Source organism: Neolamprologus multifasciatus, chromosome 15 (genome assembly GCF_963576455.1).
Source record: "Neolamprologus multifasciatus chromosome 15, fNeoMul1.2, whole genome shotgun sequence".
Lineage (NCBI taxonomy): Eukaryota > Metazoa > Chordata > Actinopteri > Cichliformes > Cichlidae > Neolamprologus > Neolamprologus multifasciatus.
The window spans coordinates 28,745,110-28,760,635 of record NC_140453.1 but is presented as its reverse complement, the minus strand read 5'-3'; the positions used below and the strand labels follow the sequence as shown (position 1 = coordinate 28,760,635).

Sequence of the window (15,526 nt, the reverse complement as noted above, 5' to 3'; positions counted from 1 at the left end):
CAGGCTATTGTTGGCAGATCCAACACATAGGAACAGAAATGTATTTCACTGCAAATAGTTTAGTTTATTCATTTTATCTTCACAGGCTTTGAGCCTTTTAGCTAATGGCTCTTTGAGAATCAAAGCGAGGCAGCAGTTTGCTGATTTCTGCCTTGTGACTTTCATATTAATCAGCCTAGTTTAGATGCTTTCTCCCTGCTGAAGACAATAGACACGAGGTTATTCGTATTTAAGCTCTAATTTGCCTTTTTCTTTTCTTCTTTTTGTGTTTGTTTGTGTCCTTGATGGCCTGACTCAGCGGGTGGGGGTTGCCTTTGCCCAAGCAGAGCAGAAATGTCTCCTCTACCCTTCAGAAAACACGGGTGGTGCAGGATGCCCGATATCCAGCTCGATCCCCGAGTAAACTAAAAACAATAAGTGACCTGTAACCAATGCATGTAACGAAGAAACTTTTAAAATATAATAAATTACTTTGTAATTGATACAGAGATGTCTGTCAATGCCAGACGCTTCATTTTACAGGGATATTATTATGGACATGACAAATTGTAAGACCATGTCCAGCAGATTATGCGTTTCCTATTTGTGGATCATACATTGTCTGTTTTGCAGCTTTAAGTGTTGCTGGTAATTTGCAGCGTTTTTTTATTAATACAAAAACCTGTTAAGTCCTGATTTTTAAATCATTGATTGATTGAATCTTTATTTTGAACATGTTGAAAAAGTACAACAACATAGAATTAAAAGAGACAAATGAACAAAGTAAAACAAAAGGAAAACGAGCAAAAACAACTACAAATAACTTTCATGTTCAAAAAGGAAGAAGCATAAGCTTATTTAATCCACCCCTTTTCCACTATCTAGTAATCAATAGAAATACCTCCTTGCAATTACATTAGTATGTCATGTGTATTTTTTATTCTTTTTTTAATATATATATACATATATGTTTCTATCTATCCATACATACGTATATACACATTTTCAATAACCCCATTAACACCTCAAAGGATACACAACCTACAGATATATATATACCCACACCAACATACCGGTGCGCCCGCACACACATGAAAATATTAGACAAGAACACCCTATCAGATCTCTGCCTCCTCCCTGTACCCTGTAAAAACCATCTCCTTAAACCGCTTTTTAAACTGCGCCAAAATCATGACTTTATTGTTTCAATAGTAACCAAGGACGCAAACGTGATGGAAAATCAACATCAGAGTTCAACATTGATTCAACAGAAGCATCTGATTAGTTTAGTCAGTGTCTCCTTGCTATCTGACCATCTGTCCATCTGCATTTCTCTCCTTAACTTCATACCTATGTAACACCTCCTCTTCATCACCTCTGATCTCTTAACCTACATGTGCACTGAAGCTTGTTCTCTCCACCCCCCGGGAGCACTCTCTACCACTTCACCCAACAAACGTCAAAGTTTCTTGGACATCCAACCTGTGAGGCGTGCACACTTACATCATTCAACATCACCTTGATTTCCTTCGTATCTTCTTAATAATAAAGAACTTTACATGTAACACACTAAACCTTTGTATGTTTACTGTGTCATATCTATGGTGTGGTTTCACAATCAAGACTGTTCGTGAGAAGAAGAGCATGAGGTTTAGATAAGTGTTCAACCCTGTAACATGATTTTTCTTCTTTGTTTTCTTTTAATTAACATTTAAAATGGTTTTAATTCTACAGCTGGACTGCATCTCTTCTATATCACTGCAGGATCATCTTTGAGTTTTGCTCAGGTTCAGCTATTGGACCAGGATTAGCATCCAGAATAGTTATAATATCACAAATCTTCGGGTCTGTTTCGATTTGCAACAGCATGCCACAGTTTCCAGGTTGAATTACACGTTTTCTAGAACATATAATTTGGTGGGTGTGTCACAGATGTTACACAATCAGCAGAAATGTGTGTATAAACCCAGCTACATTAAAAGGCAGAGCGCAGCTGCCATAGCACTTCATTTCACGTCTTTCAATTCAAATAAACGTTTTGCTCCTTTTTGTCATGGCTGAACATCCTGCCAGGCAAAATGGCTTTAACCGAAATTCAAGCTAAGCGCTGCGAAACTTTCTTCTTTCAGCAGATGAACTGAAGTGTCACACTCTGAATGTATTCGGCACAGCGAAGCTCCAACATCTAACAGGAGCAAAAATTACCAAAACACATTGTTGAGTGTCGAGCATTTAAAGGCTTAAATTACAGCAACTTTTGAGAAGAGTTGTGAATTCTTGTCTCTTGCATAAAAGTTAGACGTGCAACACGTTCATCTGCCAACCTGAACTCCACCGAATTACCTCCAGCTTTGGTTTATAGAAGAATGCACGTGCATTGCTTCTAGATATAAACAAAGGGTGTTGAGTTGTTTTGGTAGCATCAGGCTTCAGTCAGAGATCCAACAGATCTTTCATCATAAATAAAACAAAAACAAACATGAAATTTGTGGTTTCGCTGTGTCAATAATCTCTACGTGTCAGACAAGTCACAGTTCTGTCCAGTGATTGGTTCCAACTGGACCAAGTTACATTTATATTCAAAAACTGATTTAATCCTGCAAGCTTCCAGCATGACACAAGCAGGTACTTAACATGTTTGTGCTCCACGTCTGTGTGTTTTGGGTATTAAAACTTGGAAATCGACGTGTCAGCACATGTGAGGGATGATGGAAACCTTGATGTGCGGGGAAGAAGCAGCAGTGCTCCAACGCTAATACTCGCAATCTGAGCCACATGACTGCCACAACAGGCTCCCGTATAATTCTTCTCATGCAGTCAAAAGCACTCCTAACATCCACAGGAATCTAAATGTGTTCATCAGCAGCAATCACCAGCCCCCTCTACAAAACACGCCTGATGATCTATGCTGATGATGTTTTCTAGTACTTCATAACGCCCACATAGCCCATGGATGTGCCATGCCGGGGGGCCATAATAATGAGGTGATAACAACCCACATGTTTGTTCCAGCTGATGCTGCAGGATGGCAAAGTCACAGCGAGCTCCACATCCACTCACACCTGTCTAGGCTCCCCGACATGAGGGACACGAGGAGCAGCTGCTACAGCGTATTCTTTACTGACGTTACTGTACTGATGCTCAAAGCACATCACTGCTTTCAGAGCTGTAACCTACGTGAAGCTATACCTTTAAATAAAATAGGTGTTGATTCGTTAGCTCAGGATTGATAAGGAAGTCTTTTATTCATGCAAAGGGAGTGTCTGTCAATCAAGTCACGAGCAGAACCGTGACGATTACGATTGGGTTTTCTTTTAGCCATGTATACAGTCGTATACATTGTTGCATTAGTTTTCTGCTATGAGATGGCTAGTAGCCAAACCCTGCACGGGCCACCACCAGGGGGCAAGAAGCTGAAACATGATGCCATGTTCGGCCTGTCATGTCAGTCTTTTACCTGTTAAAAGACGCGCAGCTGCAGTTAATTCAAAATGCAGCTGCGCGTCTTTTAACAGGTACGAGAATCTATGAACACATAACTCCAATTTTAGCCAAACTACATCGGCTCCCTGTTAAATATCGTGTAGATTTTAAAATTCTTTTGTTCACTTTTAATATTCTGAATAATTTAGCGCCCAGCTATCTTCCTGAACTACTCCACTCATACAATCCCAACAGAGCACTTAGATCGTCCAATCACAGGCTCCCAGCACAACCTAGGACTCGAATGAAGTCGTGACCGGGCCTTTGCATCCGTGGCGCCCCGACTCTGGAATAACCTCCCTGTTCATGTTCGTACTGCCGAGTCGATCCAGTCGTTTAAATCACGTCTTAAAACTTATTTTTTTACTTTGGCTTTTGATTCTGTCCAGTTGGCTGGTCCAGCTTGTTGTGTTGTTACCTATTGTTTGTTGTCCTGTTTTATTGTTTGTTTTAACTGTCTCATGCTTTTACTGACTGTGAAGCACTATGATCAACACTGTTGTTTTAATATGTGCTGTATAAATAAATTTTGATTTGATTTGAAAGTGGAAGTGGCAAAAACTATAATTAAAGCTGCTTCCAAAGTCAACCTCTGTAGACTCCAGTGTTAAAAACATGTCTACAGCACTCAAAAGTGTGTTTACAAAAATAGTCTCATAAAAAACCTGAGTGGGCTTGTTTTTATTTTTGTGGCTCACATTGACTGACAGTTATCAGGACACTGGCAAACAAACTGGTAGAGCTAAGGTTGGATTTTAGCCTTATTTATAAGACGGTACCTTTAAAATCAAGACTTCTACACACACACACACACACACACACGACTCAGGACAACAGAAAGCGTTTATAGTTTTCTCTTTGAGTCCGTTTTAGAATCAGTCTACAGTCGAGCAGGAATGAATTAAGCACCAATCATGAAACAACACAGTCCCACGAGGCTGTTGTCTGCATCAAAGTAAAAGTGCTGGTTTTGCAGCTGATGATCTCAGATTGTTGTTCTAAGTGTCTGACAACATTATAGAAGAGATCCCTAGAGAGATACATCTCACATCAAACAGAAGTCTCACTCTGAAATCTCGCTGGAGGAGCGTTTTTGCAGGAAGACAACAGGGTAAACATGACAGAGAGGAGAACAGCGAGTGGATCTGACTGTGACCTCAATGATTTAAGAAACAAATAATAGCACATTGTTTAATTGTGGCTACAAAATGATGCAGCACAGTGGGGGGAAGTTGCACTGACTACCTTTAGGAGATGCACTGAAGTTGGGGCAGTGACACTCCTCACCGTGCTGTATAAACTGTGGAGTTTGGAACAACTTTGAATGAGATGATGCTGAAAACAAACAGAAAAAATCCAACTTTAGATTCAGTTCCCCTCAGGAGAAATGCCTCATTAAAAGCAGAGTGCTCTCGGGAAGGCCAAATAAAGCCTGTGTTTGAGTTCTTTCATGATTTTGTTGAACTTCCTGCTAAACAGGATGAAATCACAATCGCTCAGAAAATAAAACCCTGAACATGTTTGTGTCGATTTTTTTAAGCACTGCTGCACATACAAACGTATGCGTTTGCACCTTTCGTCCACACGTAAACGGCGTTTTCGGTCACTGAAAACGGAGATTTTTAAAAACTCCGGCCAGGGTGGATATTTTTGAAAACTCCGGTTTTGCATTTACGTGTGGACGAGAAAAACTGAGAAAACGCAGAAAGCGCAGCGTCAAAGGTGTGCGCCTTTTTTGACGTCACACTGTGCGCCACGTTATTGTTTCGGTGAAATGAATTTCTACAATACTGTTACTGTTACTTGTTCTCTCTGCAGTGTTTAAATGCTTACATATACACACACAGTTACTGTCCCTCCACACATACGACTCGGTTCTGCTTCTATGCCCCAGCTTTGTTTACTTTTTCCCACCGAGGCTTCTAGACTTCTGATTGGCCAACATTTCTACACGGTTAGGAATATAGCGCCACCTGCTGCTTTGGCATGTTCCTAGCAGCGTTTTCCTTCATTTCTGCCTTTACGTGTGGACGGATTATTTTTTAAAACGAAAACGGAAAATCTCCATTTTCAAAAATACCCGTGTACGTGTGGACGTAGCCTAAATTTAATAAAGAAACAGCTCCACATATTTTTGCTAAATAGTAATCACTTAAAGACCAAAAGAGGGAATTTAGGATCCAGGTTAAACCAAAAAGAAGTTTAATCCTCTATTTAAACCCCTTTAAATCTTCCATTCCTTTACAATAACACTTCGCTGTTACCAAGACAAAAAACTCCTTTATTCTTTATCATCCACTTCACTTAAGCTTCACAAGACAACAAATATATTCAGACTTTTCCACTGATGAATACTGAGGTGCATCTTCCATCGCAGAGGACAGAATAAAATAGTCAGAATGTCAGAAATCGATCTGAGAATGAGAAAAATTAGAATTTCATAGTTTTCAAGTAACATCATTTAGAAATGTGTCTGCTGTGTGAGGTTTGCCAAAATATGAGAGAGTTGTTATAGTGGATGTTAATGAGCCACCCAGCTGTTTCACAGCTGATCAGCTTGTTAAGTCCTGAAAAAACGACCCTGTTTCCAGGTCCAAGCGTCTGCTGCACTGGATCAGGCACTCATCCTTTTAACGTGTTGCTTTGCTTCATCACATGTTTTGCTTGACATTAGTGATGGGATTTCCGGCTCTTTTTAGAGATCCGGCTCTTTCGGCTCGGCTCCTCTAAAAAGAGCCGGCTCTTTCGGCTCCGAACCGGCTCTTCAGGTTGTTTTGTTGCTTTAATTATTTGATCATTAACAATAATATAAAATTATGCAGAAAAGGAATTACTAATGTAAAAAAAAAAGTGGTTTTATTTATATATGTTTATATATGACCCCTAGAGACAAAGCACGTACAAACTCTAAAGCATATACAAACTCTAAAGCATATACAAACTCCAAAAAGCACGTACAAACTCCAAAACACATTTCTAGCGTTAACTGAACTTCCAAAACAGAGCTACCCAGATCACTTAAATTACACAATTGAAGCATGTGTGTATTGTTTGTGTATTTATAGACAAGCACTCATATTTATTCAAATAATTAAAAAAAAAAAATTAATTTACCTGTTACTACCACACACCAAATCCGGTTGTTGATACTTCCTGGCTTGTGTAGCCACTAGGTAACAAAAGCTCAACACTGCGCCCTGCATCCTGGAACACTTCTGTTGTCTTTTGTACGTGATTCTGAGTTTTTCACGTGTTTTGGAGTTTGTACGTGCTTTGTCTCTAAGGGCCACCATAATATACTTTATTTATTCACTCCACATAAAATGTAATAAATAAATCATATAATATAAAAAACAACTATTTACATTTTAAACTTTTAACTATTTAAATTTTCAGCATTTTCCTTTTAAACAAATTTAACGTGAAACAACACAAAACACTGCAAACCACAACACAGTTAAATATAAATTAAAATATTAAAACAAAAAGAAGATGCACAGTCTCTGTCATATGGGCCTGCATGATTTCTGAATCCTTTATCATCTGCAACTGAAAATAGTGGATGATTACTATACCTTTTTAATGTGACATTGTTGTCCCTCACTCTCTTTCTCTCTGGCTCTGTTCCTGTGCTACTGCGAGTGTAACTAACGCCCCTCCCCCCTCTGCCCAGCGCAAAGTACAGGCCGCGCATGCGGAGTTCAGCGGAAAAAAGGGCGAGAGAGAGGGTGAGAGAAAAAAAAAAACAACAAAACTCACGGCTCCCAATAAGGAGCCGGCTCGCGTCGTTCACTTCAAAGAGCCGGCTCTAAGAGCCATTTCGTTCGCGAACGACCCAACACTACTTGACATGAGACCCCAAAAACTATTCAGCTGTCATGTTAGGCTGCTGTTGGTCTTTATGTCGATCATAGTCATCGTATGACCCACACACCAAACATTTAATGCTTACTCTCAGGTTAATTAGGACTTTTTCACAGCAAGTAATCCACAAACCGCACTGCAACACACTGATAGCTGTCCTTGTGTTGAGACGGGTTATCTCTCCCACGACTGCTCGGCTGAGGTTTTGTGCATCGTCTCCTGCTGTCATGTGATGGCATTTGTCTCTGCTGATAGGGGAATGTACGTCTATCGAGAGCAATTAAACTCTCCTCCAACATCATGGCTGCAATAATATATTTATGTTAGCCTGCTGGTAGCTCTGTAAGTTACATGTCATCAAAACTTTGCTCTTTGATAAAGCTTAGGACTGGATCAGGTGACCCTGAACCTTTTCTGCATAAAAGCCTCGGCTGCTGGGTTTCCATGATGCACTGAGTGTTTCTTAGTGTGTTTATACACACTTTATACACACAGTTTTTTACCTGTTGAAAGGGATTTTTTCCTCCCCACTGTCACCAAACGCTTCCTGATAGGAGGGCGTGTGATCGTTGGGCTTTTCTCTCAGTTATTGCAGGGTCGTTACCTTACAGTAGAGCTGGGTGATAGAACGATAACGATATGTAAAATAACTTTTTCTCGATAGAAAAGTTAAACTATTGCGATAGGCCTCTTGTCCTCTTAAAAAAAGAAGAACAGCCAATCCAAATTAAGTAGCGCAGAGCCGAACCAATCACAGCCGCAGCGTCACGTGACTTGTTACGTGCAGCACAAGTGCCAAGCCGCACATGTGTATTTGTTTGGGAAGCAGCCAGCCGCCGTGCCGCCCGGGTAATGGAGGAAATGAGTGTGCCGACTAGAGAAAAATCAACCGAGAGCGTGAGCGAAGGTTACCGAAGAGAAAACAGATGATGGTTCCAATGCCGGAGAGACTGTCGAACAGAAGAGCCACAGAAGTTCTGTAGTGTGAAGGTATTTCAGCTATTTCAAGTCTGACAAAAACAGAGTAGCGCGCACTGTAAATGTGCCGAAAGCAAGTCTGGAAATACAATAAAGCGGTGCATGCTCAATCTTTGACTGGAAGCACTAATTCGTCATTCGGCTTCTGTCAGACTAAAGTAACTGTTAAACTGTTTGAAAAGCTCAGCTACACAACAAGGAAAGATCGAGAATTTCCTTTTAGTTCTCAGTTTATTTGATATTGACAAAAGTTAGTCAATTTTGTTCTTCTGTAAAACAAACTAAGATTTATTTCTAGAATTAATATTTTGTGGAATTGACAATTTCTTAGTTTCGTTTGTTCTGTTTTGAAACTTAAACGCTTTAGCGGCTGCCTTTTGTGTAGTTTGCAATATTTGTGTCAGGGTTCCTGGGTCGGTGAGCCAGTGTTTTCAGTTTTGTCACGTTTAGGTTATGTTGCCACATCAATGTTCTCACTTCCTGCTTCCTGTGTCAGCTCGTCTCGTGTTATTAGCCAGATTATGTTCAGCTGTGTACTCACCGGTGTCTCATTATCGTCCTCATCAGTCTGTGTATTTAAGTCCTCTGTTTCCACTCGTTCACTGTCGTGTCAGTGATGTTATGTTGTCGTTCCTGTTAGTGCTCAGTTATTCAGCCAGCCACTCAGTCTTTCAGTCTTTCAGTCAGCTAGTCAGTTCCTGCTTTGTTCATTCACCCGCTCCAATAAATCCTCATCATTTCTGCACAGTGAGTCCTGCGTTTGGGTCATCTCTTCCACGCCTCCACACACAACCCCTGACAGTTTGTCTTTATTTATCTGAAAAAGTCTCATGTTCCTTAAGTACATCTACCCTGTTGAACTTATTATGGGAAAATATTTAAATCAAAACAAGCTGCTGATTATTTAAATACATTTAAATCTTACAAATATAGTTATTTGGCTTATATCGTGATATATATCGTTATCGCCTGAAATGAAAAAAACATATCGTGATATGAAAAAATCTCATATCGCCCAGCTCTACGGACAAGTCTTTGTTACCATTTAAATAAAACTGAATTAATTTAAAGTATGTGTGTTTAATATGTCTGGACATTAAACCACCACAGTACCTGAGAGAACAGCTGACTGATCGCTGGAGGTTGAATTGTCCCTTCTGCTTTTGCAAACTGAGCATTTGGACCCAGAAATGGTGAACAGTCACTGTTGAAAATGAGATTTAACTGCATTAATAAAGGTGAAATGTGGGGGAAAAAAGAATGAAAAAGAATTTAGTAAAGTGAACTTTAAAGCACTTAATTCAATCATACTTCTGATGCTGATATACAAACACAATGTCATTCTTAGAACTACAGGAACAGATGAGCCAAAAGCAGGACACTGGACCCACATAGTAACTAAATTCAGCCTTTGTTAGACCAATAGCAAAAATTCAGGCAGATGAACAAAGGTGCAAACAACACAGACTAGAATAAATAAATCATAATGTAAAAGTGTCACAATAAGAAAACACAAGAACAGAAATAATGAAAGAGGAAAGGGTTAACAGCAGGTGGGAAACAATCACAGAGGAGGTTAAAGGCACAAAGAAAATTGCTAATAGACACAAAAGAAAATTAACATTCGAAGTAAAAAGGAAGTAACCATAGACTGTGCATGATAACCACCATGTATTAACAAAGTGAAACTACTGCAGTGAATAAAAATGTGACGTAAGTAAACAGAACAACAAGAATAACCATAAAGCTAAAATACCCAGAAACTCACACACAAGAAACAAAAACACTTATAACTAAACAATAAAATCAAAAGAGGGACAGAGCTCAGAAAACATAAAAAGAATAAAAAAGGGTGGCAGGAAATATAATCCAGAAGTCATAAATCATGAAGATCTCCAGGTAATTTCAGATGAAAGAACTCAGGCTAACGTTGCATCAACGTATCAAACTAATATTCCAAACCACACTTTGTTTTTCTTCTCGTCAGAATGATCTCATTATTTGTGGTGAAATCTGATGAAAAATTGAACTGAACTGTCTTCCAGGAATGAATTTTAATTTCCTTTAGATCCTGTGTTGTCTCAATGTGTTTTGTCAGCGTACACTTAGCTTCACAGTGACATATGCTAAATGCAAAGTCCTGGTCTTCTGCTTTTTCCATTACTTATCAGCCATAAACATAGACAGCAGATATAGAGCCTATTTAGTCTTTTGATTGGGACATCATCTATGCTTGAGGAGGACGCCGTTCCCTGTCAGGGTGAGATACCTAAAGTAATTGATCCAATGGAAAGTGCACAGGATGAGAAAGAGCTTGTAAATGTCAGAGTAACTCTCTGTGAGTGGATGTGGTTGGGGATTTAGAGGAGGCAGAAGATGGGAGATGCTGTCTTTGATCTCTGTTCAAGGCAATGTATTCATCAACTTCTGAAGGTGGTGCAGCACTCAAAAGTTTACTTCCCACTTCTGTTTGTGCTCGTCGATCATCCATCAACACAAGAACGTGCCTATATGGGGCTCATGCAGTATATTTATTGGATTCGTGGTTTATGTCTCCCTTGATGCCAGTGAATCCTAACAACTGAATCAGCATCATTCAGATGGAGTTTTGTTTGCATTTTTACTGTAAACTGGAATCAGTTAACTCCAAAAGTATATCCACACGTGCCAACAAAGAAACTCATTGTGGTCTCAGCCATTACATCCTGGTAATCAATCAAATAATTTATTGCTATGCTGATAAGCTCTTATAGAGAGCTCTGATGACTACTGTGTGGTTGTGACTGACAATCCGCTCACAGGCATTACAAACCACAAAACCAAAGTTTAATATAAAAGCAGAAAAACATTTATGTCAAAAATGCATCAACACTGAATAGTGAATAATTGCAATAACTATACAACTAATAAAAGTAAAGGTAATAGATCAAATGTTTCAGTTACATTTGCTAAGCACTTAATTTCTCTGGGGGCAGCCGCTCCTTTTGTGGACTTTTGTCGACACTAGGGCTGCCACAAACAATTATTCTGATAGTCGACTAGTCACCGATTATTTTTGCGATTAGTCGACTAATCAGATCATCATCCATTGAACGTAAAACGTACAGCTTATTGCACCAGCAGCATCTGCTCTTATATAACTATCATTAGCTTACAGCTTTAAGTGTTTAAGGTATGTGCTAACTAAAAATAAAGACAAGACAGAAGACCGGAGTAAATTCTCGAGCATCTCACACTTCTGATAATCAGCTGTCTGCTTGATGTTTATTCAGCTGTGTAAAAACTATAACTTTAATCTCAGCCAAACCGATTTACTCAGGAACAAATAAAATACTGAAAAAAGCCAAACAATAACATTTTTAAGTTATCTAAGTGACTTATATATCATGTTTAACCTGAGTAGCGAAAGACGGCGGTGGTGTTCTCACGGCTCTAGTTAGCCTAGCCCCCGGCTAGCTATCGAGCTAGTGGCTAACAGACGTCTCCGAAAACATTGGAGCGCTTTTGAAAATATGTGGTGTCTTGATAAACTGAGCAAATATTTGAGGTTTACACAGCTACATTCTCGCCTGAAAATATGTTAAACGTTTATTTTGTGACCCAGAAAGAATAATAAGAGTAATATTAAAACTAACTAGCTGCCGCCATTGTTGGAAACTGAGCTGGGCTGCGCTATGAATTCTGGGACAGAGCTCCTTCTTCTTCGGGGTTTAACGGCAGCTGGCATCCTTGTACATGCAGTGCTGCCATCTTCTGTTTCAGTCCGTTATTACACTCTTAAATCCTACTACTTATTCCTGCGTCTTTTGTGATCTTACAGAGCTTCAAACGACGCGTCGTCGACGGTTTTAATAGTCGACTAATCGTGGCAGCCCTACCTGTAGGTGTTAAACATCTGTCTGTTGTTCACTTCTTTAGGATTCATCCTTTTTTGTCTGAAACTGCAGACACAGCTTCTTCTTCTTCTTCGGGGTTTAACGGCAGCTGGCATCCTTGTACATGCAGTGCTGCCATCTTCTGTTTCAGTCCGTTATTACACTCTTAAATCCTACTACTTATTCCTGCGTCTTTTGGGATCTTAAACGACGCGTCGACTATTAAATCAGTCGTTGACGATTTTGATAGTCGACGTAATCGTGACTAGTCGACTAATCGTGGCAGCCCTAGTTGACACTATAACACACTTTGAATGACAGACCCCTCATTTTCATAATTAAGCAGAAATTGCTAAACAAAAATGTAAAAACACAGAAATTTAGGAAATAAATAGATGGGTGGGCTGCAAAGGAGAACCCAGTACTGGCAGACATAAACAGAGACATAAACAGAGACAAACACTCAATATAAGTCAGATATTATGCAGAACATTTACAAACATTTACTACTCTTGCTGCATTTCATACATGTTCATTTTTTACTGATATTTAATATTTCATTTGTTGTTGGCTTTTTATTATCATCATCTCAGTCTTACAATAATGCAAACTGTCTTCTAAGCCTGATGTAGCAAAAATAGCAAAGATGAGCCGATGTGTGGGCCAGTCTGTGAGCTCTGACTGAGCTCTGACTTTCCCCTGTGCTCCGTATTTTGTCCTGGCTCTGAATGTAACAGATGGCACCAACAATGGGCTTTAAATATAGTAAACATACCTTGTGTGCCACAGACTGCTCCCAAACACGAGGGGACAAGTAATGCCTCTAAAACACTTAAGTTGGCTTTATTAAATGTTAGATCTTTAGCTGGGAAAACATTTTTAATTAATGATTTAATCACTGAGCACAGCCTTGATTTTATGTTTTTAACTGAAACTTGGTTGGACCAAAGTAACAGTGGAGCTGTTCTCATCGAGACGACCCCTCCTAACTACAGTTTTATCAGTGAGGCCAGGGTGAGCAGGAGAGGAGGAGGGGTTGCTGTCTTATTTAATGAATCATTTCAATGTAAGCAGCTATCTCCTGGAAGTTTTCAGTCTTTTGAATATGTGGCTTTAGAGCTGAAGGCCCCATCCAAAGTTGTGTTTCTTAATGTTTACAGGCCTCCCAAATACTGCACAGACTTTTTTAATGATCTCAGTGAACTGCTGTCTGTGATCTGTGTTGATTTCGACTGTGTAATTATTGTTGGGGACTTTAACATCCATGTGGACAACCCTCAGGACAAAGGGACTAAAGACCTGAGTAACACTCTGGGCAACTTTGGGCTGACTCAGCATGTAACAGAGCCCACACATAATAGAGGACACACTCTTGACCTACTGATCTCCAAGGGCCTGAGCATTTCAAAGGTTACTGTGTCTGATGTGGGCCTGTCTGATCATTACTGTGTTTTCTTTGAAAGTAAAATCTCAGCTCACACAAATATATCAACAGCAGTGATCACAAAACGGTGTATAACTGAATACAGTAGTGAGATATTTAACCAGGTCTTCCCATTAACACCTGACCTGTCCAGAGGTTCAGTCAATGAGCTCGTCAATAGCTTCAATGCTAAAATGTTAAATGTAATGGATACAATTGCTCCCATTAAGGTGAAGGTTATCTCTGGAAGGAAAAAGTCTCCATGGAGAAACTCCACACTAGTGAAAAATGAAAAAAGAGAGTGTAGGAAAGCTGAGCGCAGATGGAGAAAAACAAACCCCCAGGTTCATTATGACATCTATAAAGAGAAACTTCACAATTATAATTTACAACTGAGGAGTGCAAGGAGGTCCTACTTCTCTGACATCATCACCAAAAACAGTCATAATGCTCGGGTCTTATTTTCTACAGTTGACAGGCTAACAAACCCTCCTGTGTCAGTGGCAGCTGAACTTCATTCGACCATGGCCTGCAATGACTTTGCCAAATTCTTCACAGAAAAAATCCAAAAGATTAGACAAGCAATTGGTACATCAACAGCAGATCCAGAATATGTACTGTGTCCACCGAAAAACTGTTTAAACACCATGAAACAGTTTCACCCGATTAACAGCAAAGACCTGGAGGACATCTTAGGTCAACTGAACTCCTCCTCTTGCTGTTTAGATGTCCTGCCAACAAGTTTTTTCAAAAAGGTCTCAAAGACTTTAGAGTCAGACCTGTTACAGATCGTCAATTTTTCTTTATTATCAGGTGTGTTTCCAGAATCACTAAAAACTGCTGTAATAAAACCTATACTAAAAAAGGACAATCTTGACAAGACACAAATGAACAACTACAGGCCGATCTCAAATCTTCCATTTTTAAGTAAGATCATTGAAAAAAGCAGTTTCTCAACAGCTCAATTACTTCTTAAAACAGAATAACTGCTATGATGCCTTCCAGTCAGGTTTTAGACAGAACCACAGCACTGAAACCGCTCTGACCAAAGTGTTTAATGACATATGTCTGAATACAGACAGTGGAAAAAATGTCAGTCTTAGTTTTACTGGATCTCAGTGCAGCATTTGATACAGTTGACCACAACATATTACTCAAACGACTGAGAACTGGACAGGTCTTTCAGGAACTGTACTAAACTGGTTCAAAACATACTTAGAAAACAGGAAATACTTGTATCAATAGGTAACTTCACATCTGAGCAGACAAGTATCACATGTGGAGTTCCCCAAGGTTCCATCCTGGGACCCCTTCTGTTTAACATTTACATGCTCCCACTGGCACAGATTATAAAGAACAACAAAATAAACTACCATAGCTATGCAGATGACACACAAATATATATCACAATGTCACCAGGAGACCGAGGCCCTGTACAGGCTCTTGGTAAATGCATTGAGGAAATTAATGACTGGTTGTGCCACAATTTTCTCCAGCTAAACAAAAACAAAACTGAGGTAATAGTCTTTGGCGCCAAAGAAAAACGATTACAGGTCACCAGAGAACTTCAGTCTATACACCTAAAAACCACAAACCAGGCGAGAAATTTGGGTGTAGTGATGGATGCAGACCTAAACTTAGAAAAACACATCAAGACAATAACAAAATCAGCTTACTATCACCTCAAGAATATATAAAGGATAAAAGATCTGATGTCTCAACAGGACCTGGAAAAACTAGTCCATGCATTCATCTTTAGTAGGCTTGATTACTGTAACAGCATCTTTACAGGTCTACCTAAAAAATCAGTCAGACAACTACAGCTCATTCAGAACTCTGCTGCCCGAGTCCTCACTAAGACCAAAAAAGTGGACCACATCAGTCCAGCTCTGAGGTCTTTACACTGGCTGCCTGTCCGTCAGAG

At 39.6% G+C, this 15,526-nt stretch overlaps 1 protein-coding gene across 5 annotated transcripts in view; it reads right to left on the bottom strand.

Moving 5' to 3' along the window:
- ptprfa (protein tyrosine phosphatase receptor type Fa) overlaps positions 1-15,526 on the bottom strand; it is a 381,399-nt gene that overhangs the window by 307,072 nt on the left and 58,801 nt on the right. Inside the window, exon 3 of one of the 5 annotated variants that reach the window (XM_085133098.1) lies at positions 9,418-9,508. The exons of the other annotated variants lie outside the window; for them this stretch is intronic. The gene's annotated coding sequence lies outside the window, so the exon portion shown is untranslated. The remainder of the gene's footprint in view (positions 1-9,417; positions 9,509-15,526) is intronic. 5 annotated transcript variants of the gene reach the window in all.